Source organism: Eptesicus fuscus, chromosome 8 (assembly GCF_027574615.1).
Source record: "Eptesicus fuscus isolate TK198812 chromosome 8, DD_ASM_mEF_20220401, whole genome shotgun sequence".
Lineage (NCBI taxonomy): Eukaryota > Metazoa > Chordata > Mammalia > Chiroptera > Vespertilionidae > Eptesicus > Eptesicus fuscus.
Window position 1 is genome coordinate 25,126,813 of NC_072480.1, and position 13,187 is coordinate 25,139,999.

Below are 13,187 nucleotides of genomic sequence, written 5' to 3' on the forward strand. Positions count from 1 at the left end.
ATGTGAAATATTTCAATAATTAAAATTTTGAATACACTGTGGACAAAATAAGGACCGCATACTAAACCTCACAAGCTCAGGGGAGTCTTGCATGGCAGACCCTACAAACTCAGCGACTGAAAGTAAGCACATAAGATGGTCTGAACATTCCTAACTATAAGAAAGTGATGGCAGATAGTCACATCCCAGGCCTGTAGCTTCCTTGACAAAGTTCAATCTTTACCTTAAGTAAGCCTGTCTATTGTGTTTTACATCTAAGATAACATACCCTTGGAATGTCTGAGTATTACCCTTTTTCTGGACCCCTCAGAGTACAACCTTGCCCCCAAAGCAGGTGATGATAGAACCCTTCATTGTTATCTTGTTCCTGGAATACCATTTATGAGTGCTGTAAGTGTCAATTGTTAAGTATCCTATACCTATCAATGTAAAAGAAGTATGTGTCTCAGAATTTTACTTTTTATCCAGTCTCAGAAATTTTCCTGCTTTGCTTTCTTCCACCTCCCTAATGGATCACCAATGGGTTTTATGTAACACCTGTATGTCTCCTCCTTTAAATCTAATGTATAAAATAAGCTGTAAACCTGTCATTATCCAGAGCATTTTCTCCATCCATTAGATTTTGCTTCCAGGCAATTGTCATCAGTTTGGCTCAACTAAACTCATAAAAATTCTGTACAGGTTTGGACATTTCCAATGTTTATATCACTAATGTCTGAGATTCATAATTTCTAGAGAATCTTTTACTAGCAACAGGTTTATAGCCATGGATATATTGTGTTATTCCAGGAGTTGAAAATAAAAAGACACTGCATAGTATTGTAGGGGAGGCAAAATTTTACCTCAACCCTCTTAAGGGTTTTGGATGAGTCTGAGAATTAAATTTATATAAGAGATCTCAACAGGAGAAAGGCATACAAATGTATTTAATGTAAATTTTACATACCACAGGAGCCCTCATAATGAGAAGAAAACCTAAAGAAGTGGTAAGACTAAATGGTTTTACAGGAGGGTGAACAAATAAAGGCAATTGTGGACAAGTGACCAAATATGTGGGGAGCCTAAAGGAATATAAGAATTATTTTAACAAGGTCTGTTTGTACAGAATTCTCTGTTTTAACTTTTAGTCTGTCATGATAAGAATTTACTTTCCCTCTGGTATAAGAATATCTTCTTTTGGGGGTTTTTATCTACTGCTTTCAAGGAAAGGAAAACTGGGGGGGGGGGTGTAGTAGGGAAGAAAGTCAAGTACCCTTCTTGTACCTGATATTTTTCAAGTGCCTTTAGGTCAAAATAATTTTTATGCCAAAGTGGCATGTTTTGGGGAGACATATTTCAGTCTATCACTTTTGCTATCATGTATATATTTTTATTTAAAAGCCAATTAATGCCCTATAATTCATTTCCTTATACCATTTTTTGTTGTTGTTGTTATTCCTAGAGTTTGCCCAAAGGCTTAGTCAGATCTCTAGAATTACTCTTTGTCTTCAAAATCTTGATTCAGTCAACTCCACCTTGTTACTCTCATGTTCATTGATTTTCTTTTGGCCTACTGAACAGATTCTTAGCTACTCTCTGTGTTTTGACACTTTCTGTGTTGTTTATTTTCTTATTTTACTGGAACATGTCCAAAGTAACTTGTTAAGAACAACATGGTTTCTAGCTCACAGCAAAGCTCATTAGAAAAATGATCAGCCTAATTTTAATTCTTTTATAATAAGTTGTTATAGTTAGTCTTGTTATTATTATCAAGGTGAGGATGTATTGTTTTTGGATTTGAGAGAAATTTTACTTGCTTTATTTTCATTTCAAAATGATATATCTTAATGTGAAGTTTTTTCCCCTAATATATGTGCTGAGTGAATCTTTTTATGCTTATTTTATAAATTAGCTTATAATTTATTATCATACAAGTTTTGTTATTATGAATTAGTCCTCTAAGTTTATAGTTTCTAACTCACATTCTTTTCTTTTTATATTATTTTTTTCACTTTGAGATTTTTCTTTTTAAACATTCTACTGATTTTTTATAATTTAAAAAGCTGGCTGCTATCCTTAACTATTTCTTTTATGTAGCTTTCTATTCTTATATTATTGATGTATTATCCTTTTGTTTATTATATTTACCCTTAATTTTTTTGTTTTATTATGGGTCATAATTTTTAACTGGTCTTTTATGTTCTTATATTTGGGCTTATACAATATGTGATAAGTATAGCTTATTCTTTTATATATAGGGATAAGATACTTAGAAAGCTGATTGGGAGCCAAAGTCATGTGATTAGGCTTTTCAACTGCAGGCTTTGTCCATTAAGATGAAAAAGCAGTGGGGAATCCATTGGAATGCCTTAATAGAATGTTCTTGTTATGGGACACTGACTACTAAACTTTTTCTAATTATACTAGTATATCTTTTTTTTAATTTTTAGAATCTAACTCTCTCTTATCAGCGCATCCTTTTGGGGTGATGTATGCTTTGGAGGAGGTATAATGCATGTGGGAATGTGCATGTATGCATGTGTGCGGGCTTGGGTGTTGTCAGTGAATCTTCTTTTATTCTTCTCCATTTCACACACTGCTTCTATATACCCACAGTTTCTAACATCTGAGCTAATATGATATTCTATAGGAATAATATGCTTCTCTTTCTGCCCTAGTCCTTTTGCCTATGGTTTAGGCCTCCTCATTCTTTTCCTGTTTCATTAGTCACTAATTCTCAACAGTTGCTGAAATTTATCTATTGATGTCACAATGACAATACCTCCCATTTTTTCAGTGCTTGCATTTTGGATTTTGCTATAAGCTGTTAAGAGTGAGAAATAATATAAATATTCAGTTTTTCAATCTTATAGCAGACAACACCAGTATCATCTCATTACTTCTCTAGATTTATATTAATAAAATCAGAAAACACATCAATAATATCACTCAGAAGTCTATACTCATTAATAACATAATTGATCACTATCCCATTATTTTGCATCTAAGAAACTTTTATTATATTCACTTTACTAGAATATTTTGATTTACCTAAGCTTATTGTTAATAGCACAAAGCATGAATGCTAACTTTCAAATAAAAACAAAAAGGAAGATCTTGAGACATAAATTCTTTAACATGCAAAATATAGTTAATCACATTTATCTTATTGGAGTGTTATGAAAATTAATTATGTAACATGTATGATAACTTATTTGATAGTCTATCTAGCAAAATTTAGTGCTAAATCAAAGCTACTATTTTATGTCTTTTAATTTTAAATATCTATTCACTGAAAGTACGCAAATAGAAATTGAATAGTTACTTATAAAGTTTATTTCAGAAATAGATCCTGCACTGGGTATAGAGATAAACCAAAAATCTTGAGATCTCTTCCATTTCATGAGGTCTCTAATTTATAGAAACTTTTCTAGAATTTATGACATACAGATCTTCACTGTAAAATGTAATGGTGATTGTGAACCGTATCAAAAGAGAGAAAACAAATCATTTTGAGAGAAAGCTATAGATAATCTGGACTTTAAGAACCCTTTCTTGTGCATTCATATATGTTGAAAAGTTAGATAAATGTATGTTGCAAAAACTTTACTACTGTACAAAGAAAATACATTTGCATTTTTCCAAGTAGTTTTTTTTTTTAATATTAAAGGCTTTAGAACAATGGGTAACAAAACAATTTAAAGCAACATAAATAAAGTTTAGTTTAACCAGAACATTTGATTAACTACCATCTTAGTTCTATCTAACATGATGGATAATAAAGTAATAACTGTACTTTGATATAAGAAGTAAGTTTTTGCCATGGAATGTATTTCAGAGTCCATATTTAGCATTTTTAAATATTTATAACAATCTTCACATATCAATGAGTGTCAAGGCATAAAAGTACTCTCCTTTAGCATGAATATAAAAAAGAAAGAATAAAGATGTGAAGTGGGATGAAGGGTAAAGATTCTTTCAATAATATTGACTTTTGTAGAGGTAGCTGTTTGAAATTTAAGCTTATAATCATACACTATACCATAAATCTTTGAATTCATACCATGCCTCGATCATTTTCTCCCTAGATGCCATTAGCTGAATTTTTCTGAGCACTAGTTCTGTTATGAAAAATACTAGAGGCCCGGTGCATGAAATTCGTGAAGGGTGGGGGGCGTGTCCCTCAGCCCAGTCTGCACCCTCTCCAATCTGGGACTCCTCAAGGGATGTCGGACTGCCCATTTGGGATCGGTCCTAAAAGGGCAGTCAGACAACCCTCTCACAATCTAAGACTGCTGGCTCCCAACTGATTGCCTGCCTGCCTTCCTGATTGCCTCTAACCGCTTCTGCCTGCCAGCCTGATCACCCCCTAACCACTCCTTTGCCAGCCTGATTGATGCCTAACTGCTCCCCTGCCAGACTGTTTACCCCTAACTGCCCTCCCCTGCAGGCCTGGTCACCCCTAACTGCCCTCCCCTACAGGCTTGATCACCCCTAACTGCCCTCTCTTGCAGGCCTGGTCCCTCCCAACTGCTCTCTCCTGCTGGCCTGATCACCTACAACTGCCCTCCCTTGCAGGCCAGGTGCCTCCCAACTGCCCTCCCCTGCTGGCCATCTTGTGGTAGCCATCTTGTGTCCACATGGGAGCAGCCATCTTTGTCCACATGGGGGCAGCCATCTTGTGTGTTGGAGTGATGGTCAATTTGCATATTACTCTTTTATTAGATAGGATAGAGGCCTGGTGCACGGGTGGGGTCCAGCTGGTTTGTTCTGAAGAGTGTCCTGTATCAGGGTGGGAGTTCCCTTGGGGTGTGGGGTGGCCTGGGCTAGGGGCTTGTGGTGGTTTGCATGCCGGCCACGTCCCCCAGTGACCCAAGTGGAGACCCTGGTATCTGGGATTTATTTATATTCTACAATTGAAACTTTGTAGACTTGAGAGGAGGCCAAGGCAGGCCAGGGCTGTGGAAGCTTGGCTTCCTCCATCATGGGGGGCAACTCAAGCCTCCTGCTCTCTCCAGCTCCATGGCTGTTGCCATTTTTGTTGGGTTTTATTTATCTTCTATAATTGAAACTTTGTAGCCTTGAGTGGAGTCCACAGCTGGCCAGGGTGTGTGGGAAGCTTGGCTATCTCCATTGCTGGAAAAACCCAAGCCGCCTGCTCACTCCGTGGCCACAGCCATCTTGGTTGGGTTAATTTGCATACTTGCTCCTGATTGGTTGGTGGACATGGCTTGTGGGTATAGCACAGGTATGGTCAATTTGCATATTACTATTTTATTCAATAAGATGGCTAAACAGGCCTACTGTCCAGGATTGTTAAATAGTTCATGAATATAAATTACCTTGGCAGAAGCTATGAAATGGTTTCTAAACTATCATTATTATAAAACATTATTGTAATTTTTTTTAACATTTTATTTATCAACTAGTTAATAATCTATGGCTTACACTCAGTATAAAGTTAGGTGCTGTGATTCTACTGTGAATGTGAAAGGCAAGGTCTGGGTAAAATAGAGTTGACACTACATTTAGCTGTAGACAATAAAGAAAATCAAATTAAAAATGTACAGCTTTTGATGTGCTAAGAAGTAAGCATTCCATTTCCTAGAAATAATAATGGGAAGCTAATTTTTGAACTGATTTGTCAGAGAAGGTTGCCCATGAAGGATATATTTACCTGGGATTTGTAAAATGAAGAATCTGCCATGTAGAGAGTAGAAGGCAGAAGATTACAGGTATATGGAAACACAAATTGAAATACACCAAAGCCCACTCCCCAAAAGATTCCTTCTTTTAGGACCTGCTGGAAAAACAATGTACCTGAGCTCAGCAAGCCCACTAAGGGAAGTGCAAGATAAATTTTAAAAAGAGCTCACAGTCCAGATCAAGGAAGATTTTACAAACTTTCAAAAAGTTTTTTTTTTTTTTTCCAGATCAGTTGGAAGCTATTTAAACATGGAGGTCACAATATCAATTTTATGTTTTAATACATCCTTTAGCTATTCAGTAAAGAGAAGAAATAATAGGTTCAGTAAAGGGAAGAAATGATAGGAAAAAAAGTACAAGGATAGAATGATATAGTGGTTTAGAATTAAAGGCAATATAGTTTGAGATAGTGAAATGGCAGTTAAGAAGAGACAAGTGAACACATTTTATATACTTTGGGTGTATAAGAAGTGGGGGCTTAACATTTTAGCTTATAACCATATACCACACTAGGTACTTCTAATGATGCATCAGGTAGATGTGAATGTATATGAGCAATCACAGAGAATTCATGGATGCTTGTTTTTGCCACTAGGTGTAAGGTGGTATCTTTTACTCTGATGGGGAATGCTGAATGAGGAATAGATTAGAGGGAAAAAAATCAAACTTTCTAACATGGTCATGCTAAATTTAAAGTGCCTAAAAACATTTAAGGAGGTTAGTCAAGTAGGGAGATCGATACACACATGTGGAGAAACCAGGAAGGGTCTGGATGGGAATATTAATTTCAAATCATTTTTATTTAATTAACTGTTATTATGGATACAAATAAAATTACTGGGGAGCTGGGGAGCTGGTGAGGATGCAGAGAAAAAGGAACCCTGGTACACTGCTGGTGGGAATGCAGACTGGTGCAGCCACTGTGGAGAACAGTATGGAGTCTCCTCAAAAAACTAAAAATGGAACTCCCATTTGACCCAGTGATCCCACTTCTAGGAATATATCTCAAGAAGCTAGAAACACCAATCAGAAAGGATATATGTACCCCTATATTCATAGCAGCACAATTGACCATAGCTAAGATTTGGAAACAGCCTAAGTGCCCATCAGCAGATGAGTGGATTAGAAAACAGTGGTACATCTACACAATGGAATACTATGCTGCTGTAAAAAAGAAGGAATTCTTACCATTTGCAACAGCATGGATGGAACTGGTGAGCATTATGCTAAGTAAAATAAGTCAGTCAGAGAAAGATAAATATCACGTGATTTCACTCATTTATGGAATATAATGAACAACATAAACTAATGAACAAAAACAGATCCAGAGACAGAGAAGCATCAATCAGACCATAAAACCTCAGAGGGTAGATAGGGGAGGGTGGGAGCAAGGGGGAGAGATCAACCAAAGGAATTGTATGCATGCATATAAGCCTAACCAATGGACACAGACACCTGGGGGGTGAGTGCATGAGTGTGTGTGTGGGGGTGGGGAGGATTTGGGGGGACAAGGACACATATGTAATACCTTAATAAAGAAAAAATAAATAAATAAAATAAAGTTACTGGGGAAAATATATATAGAAAGTAATAATACCCAGGATATAGCCTTAAACCTTGAAATAAAATAGAGAAACAATAACTCAACAAAGGACACTGAAAAGCTGAAATCTTTGAATTAGGGAATAAAATGCTATATTATCTTAGAAGCCAAGAGGGAGAAAGATGTTTCAGTAGTGGTCAATAAATCTAATGAGCTAGTTATTTGAAGACAGAATATCCAGTCTTTCCATAGAGAATATAAACTTAAAATCTCTCCTGCACTAGAGATTCTTCAGGCACCAGAGAAGCAACAGTAAAGAGAGTGGGCAAACATTTCTGCAATTATGGAGACAATATTCTGGAGAAGGGAGGCAGACAAGACACAAGAAAAATATAAAACATAAGAGCTTTGGTATGTTAGATAGTGTATAGTTTTAAGAAGAAAAGTAAGGCAGGGAAAGGGTAAGGAAATCTTGGGAAGAGTTTATAAAATGTGGATACGTTTCACCATTACATTTTGAAGTGTGAAAACCATTTTATGACTTGAAGTAGAGCAGCTTTGGAGGAACACTCATGATGAAAATCTGTATGCAAAAGATTGAAGATCAACCGAATGATAAAGAAGTGAAGAAGTTTGACAGTCTGATCGATGCTTCCCTGTCTCCGAGTCTGTTTTTGTTCATCGGTTTATGTTGTTCATTATTTCCCATAGATGAGTGAGATTACAGACAACAGGGGAGTGGGGGCATGCATGGGGAGGGGTTTGGGATGGGAATGGGGGGATGAGGACAATATGTAATACCTTAATCAATAAAGAAATTAAAAAAAAATAAGTGAAGTAAGGGTACACAATTTTTCAGAACTTTTATTGTGAATTGAAAAGGATATGGGGCTGTACATGGAAGGAAATGTGAGGAAAACACAAGGTTTATTAATTTATGTATTACTGAATACCTATTTATTTAATTACTAGAGGCCCCGTGCACAAAATTTGTGCACAGGGGTGGGGTCCCCTCAGCCCAGCCTGCACCCTCTACAATCTGGGACATCCTTCTCATAATCCTGGACTGCTGGCTCCTTATCGCTCACCTGCCTGCCTGGTCACCCCTAACTGCCCCTCCCCTGCTGGCCTGATCACCCCTAACTACCCCCCCTGATGGCCTGGTCGCCCCTAACTGCCCCCAACTGCCAACCAGGTCACCCCCAACTGCCTCCTCCCTGCCAGCCTGGTCACCCTTAACTGCCCCCCCTGCTGGCCTGGTTGCCTTTCATTGCCCCTCCTGCCAGCCTAATATCCCCCAACTTCCCCCCCTTGATGAACTGATCACCCCCAACTGCCCCCCCTGCTGGCCTCACAGCCCCCTCGCCGGCCTGGTCACTCCATGCAGCCTGCTGTTCAGTCGTTTAGTTGTCCCTAACTAACCCCCATGCCAGCCTGGTTGTAGGCAGCCATCTTGTGAGGGTGTGACGGTCTATTTGCATATTACCTACTTATTATATAGAACTAGAGGCCTGGTGCATGAAATTCATGCACAGGTATGGTCCCTAGGCCTGGTCTGTGATCAAGGCCATCTTCCCCAGCTGCCCGCAGCTGGCCCCACCCCCCGCCACCACCCACCCCTAGATCCCCGTTTGCCATCGGGTGATTGGCTGACTGTTCCTGCCCACTCATCGGCCCCGCTCCCACCACGGTTTTCCCTCTGTATGTGGGACAACTGGCAGGGCAGGGGCCTTGGCCTGGCACTGCTCGTATTCCCTGCCACCCACCCCTGGTTCCCCATTCACCATCAGGCAATTGGAGTCTGCCAGCCAGGAAAAGGGGCTAAGAGGTGGTCAGTGCGCCTCATAGTAACTGGTCCAGTGGTCATTCTGGTCATTCCACTGTTAGGGTTAATTTGCATATTACCCTTTTATTATATAGGATAAGTAGAAAAACCTAGTTTCCATGATGAGACATACACTCTAGTAGAGACTGGCAATTTAGGAAAAGATGCAGAGAAACAATAAATTATATACAGGAAAGGATGGAGGAACTGGCTGGCCTTTAACAAGAGGAAGGACCTTTGATCCATTTTAACAAAGGAGAATGGGAACAAATGAGTGAGATTATCTGAGACTATAATCAGATGGAGAAAAGGTGAGGCAATATAATTATCCGAGGTTGTTGATCAAAAAAGAGGATTTTACTAGTAGTAGCTGCCAAAGGATAGTTCAGTTCAATAAAGATTAAGAATGCCAGTCAAATCCCATGGAAGAAAAGCCAAAGGTGTTGAGAATATTTTTAAATGAATGATTAAAAAAATGAGCATGAGATACAAATAGGCAAAAATAAAATATCTACAAGAGAGAACCAATAAATAAAATGTCTTAAATGAAGCTGCTACCCTTCACTCCCACATTTAAGCAAGAAACCATTTGCCATCCAATGGCCTGGGTGAAAGGTATTACAGGGGAAAGTAAAATTTGTCTTTAAGGTTTTCTGACCTTCATTACAGAAAGTTGAAGATCTAAGATCTAATTTTGTGTTGGAGAAGCAAGAAATAGAAGGTGTGAGTGCAGCAGCTGCTATTCCGGATGAAGGACTGAAGTACAGGCTTTCTTCAGTTGCAGGGGGAGCTTTCCTTCAGCTGAGCGGGAGGCAGTGGGAGGTGTAGTCCCAGAAGCAGGACAGACCTTTGTGCTACTGTATCTGCTAGTAAAGTAGAAAGATGCAGGGTGATGAGCCAAGGCACATGGGGATAAGGAAGCATACAAGAGCTGCCCATGGCTTTAGTGTGCTTGGAGGGAGCGTCTGCTGGAAAGCAACTAATGAAACCTCATTTTCATATGTGGACAGAAGTACATACCCTTGCCCTTATTCCAAACATGAAATAATTGTGCGGGGGTATGATATTGAAAGGAGTTTTGGGTGCAAAGTAGGCAGGTTTAGGGAGTTTTAGGAATTAGAGGAACCGTGGGGGAGGATTGCAAAGGTGAGGGCCTGGGGTTGCCAAAAGACATACATTCATAGAGAGAGAGAGAAAAAAAAAAAAAAAAAAGAAGTGCCACAGGATAAGGGGAGAGGAAGACATCTATTCATAGAAGATAAGAAAAAGCCAGAGGGTATGGGGAGGAAGAGGAAACAAATTTTCACAGGGGATAGAGAAATGTTGACAAATGGGAGAAAGAGAAAAACAGATTTTCACAGGAGAGAGAGAATTCTACCGCTGAAGGGGGAGAGAAAAAAAAACACAGGGGCCTCAAGTGGGATTTGAGCTTTGAAGCTGAAGGGAATATCAAGGACAAAGAACTGCAGCCTTTATAAAACTTCGCAAAAAAGGAGCTTAGTGTTCTGGTCATCCCCTTGGGACCCTCTCCCTATGTAGGAGTCTGTACTTGTTTCCAATAAATTTCCACCCTTTTTCACCTACCACCTTTTGTTCGTGGCTTTATTCTTCGAATCCACCTGGAATAGGACCCAGGAAAGAAACCACCCTTGCGTCCTGCTCAGGAAAAACCAGCGGACGCAATATAGCACAGGAGGGTAGAGTTCAGACTGAAAAATGGAAACTTGAAAGAAAAAAATATTCTATTTTTCATTAGATGTCAAATTATGTTGACTCAGAAAAAAAGTAATCCAACATTTTTTGCCACCTTATATTGTGAATTAACATTCAAAACTTTTTATGAACAAAACTTCCCTCCCTCCCTCTGCCCCACTCGCTTGGAAACTGAGCAACCTAGATAAAGGCTTTTCTTCATCTCAGGGATCTTTTGAAAAATTTTTATTACTAGAAGCCCAGTGCTCGAATTTGTGCATGGGTGGGGTCCCTCAGCCTAGCTGGCAATTGGGGCCAATCAAGGTGGGGGGGCGGCCAGGGGGAGAGACCTCGGAGGTTGGCCAGCTGGGGGGAGTGACTGCGGGAGGTTGGCCCACACAGGAGGTTGGCATTGAGTATCTGCCCCCTGGTGGCCAGTGCCCATCATAGCAACCAGTTGACCGGTCATTCAGTTGTTTGGTCACTTAGGATTTTATATATATAGATTACAAATGCAACAATGCCCAAATGCATGCAGAATGTACGGCAGAGGCAATGGAAAGTTCAGGGAAGTTTTACTCTGTCCCCTCTTCAGAAGAGCACTTAGAAAGAATTGTTATTTCACTGTTAATGAGAACAAATGCAACCACAGAATATAACTGAAGAAAAAACAAAGAGTACCAAAGAAGTAATTCTCTTGGGAAAGTGAAACTATAAGAGATGCTATTTTTGTCCTCTCAAAACTTTGATGAAGAATGTGAAAACAAAATGTCTTCAAAAACAAGAATAATACATTCCTTTCAGGAATAATACATTCCTTTCAATCTGAGTTCCTGAAAGGAATGTATACAAAGAAGACCTGCCTGGCCAGCATGGCTCAGTGGTTGAGCATTGACCTATGAACCAGGAGGTTGAAGTTCGATTCCAGGTAGCGGCACATGCCCTGGTTGTGGGTTCTATTCCTCGTGTGGGGCATGCAAGAGACAGCCCATCAATGATTCTCTCTCATTACTGATGTTTCCATCTCTCTCTCCCTCTCTGAAATCAATAAAAACATCGTACCTAATAAAACAGTAATATGCAAATTGACCGCACCTTCGCTACACCCATAAGCCACGCCCACCAACCACGCCCACCAGCCAATCAGAAGCAAATATACACGTTAAACCAGCAAAGATGGCGGGGGGAGAGGGCAGCACCCATGCCAGTGAGATCCAAGCCATGATGGTGGACTGGGGCAGGCGGTTAGCGCCGGCAGCCAGCTGACCAGGTCCACCATCACCGATCATGGACCAGGGCAGTTGGCATGGGTTAGCACCTGCAGCCGCCTGCCCAGGTCCACGATCAGGGATCACGGATCAGGGAAGGCGGCGTGGGTTAGCGCCCGCAGCCGCCTGCCCAGGTCCGCCATCACCGATCTCGGACGAGGGCAGGCGGTGTGGGTTAGCGCCCGCAGCTGCCTGACCAGGTCCTGGATAAGGGCTTCGAGTCAGCCATCGCCAGTGGCAGCTGACTCAAAGCCCCTATCAGGGATCATGGACCAGGGCAGGCAGTGTGGGTTAATGCCCGCAGCCGGCTGCCCAGGTCCACGATCACGGATCACGGATCAGGGCAGGCGGCATGGGTTAGCACCCGCAGTCGCCTGCCCAGGTCCCCGATCACGGATCCAGGTGGCGTGGGTTAGCACCCACAGCCATCTGACCAGGTCCCCGATAGGGACTTGGAGTCTAGCATAAAGAAAAGAATAGTCAGCAAAAGCAGGAGACAAGGTTTCATAAGTTCTCCCCAGGTCACCACTGTTCTCTTATACATTTTAATTATCCCAGACTTTGCATGATGGGATTTGATTTGAATTATGCCTGATAGAGATTACATGGCATGAATTGTAGGCTCATTCTTTCTTTTTGTGGTTGCCTGACTGAGAAAGGCCTTGGAATGAGAGAAGGCACTTTTATTTTCCTTTTTCATTCTTTAGAGGCTGAGGAATTACAGTTATATGAAGAACTTAGTGAGAGAATGAAAGTCTCATGCTGTATTTTTCTGTAAGTTTTATCATGTGGACTATCAAAAACTCGGTGGGATCCTTTTCAAGAGGTGTTACAAAAATTATGTTGGAATTAACATTCAAGAGTAAAAGGAGAGAAGTGAGTGGTGGGTAAAGGAAAGAACTTTGTCCTAGAAACCAAATAGAAGCCACATAAACCTTCAGATTCTTACTCATTGTGCTTGGAGGTATTAAAGGATAATTTTTAAAAAGTTAAAATCATGACTTATAATCTGTATAGATAAAAGGCTAAGTGACCGACATTTGTCCATCCATCCGACCAACTGTTATATATGATGCACTGGAAATATAAAAATAAACTTTGACTCACACACGTGCCATACATATAAAGCTCTCGCTGGCGCTAATTTGAATGTTGCATTTGGTGGGAAAGTTCT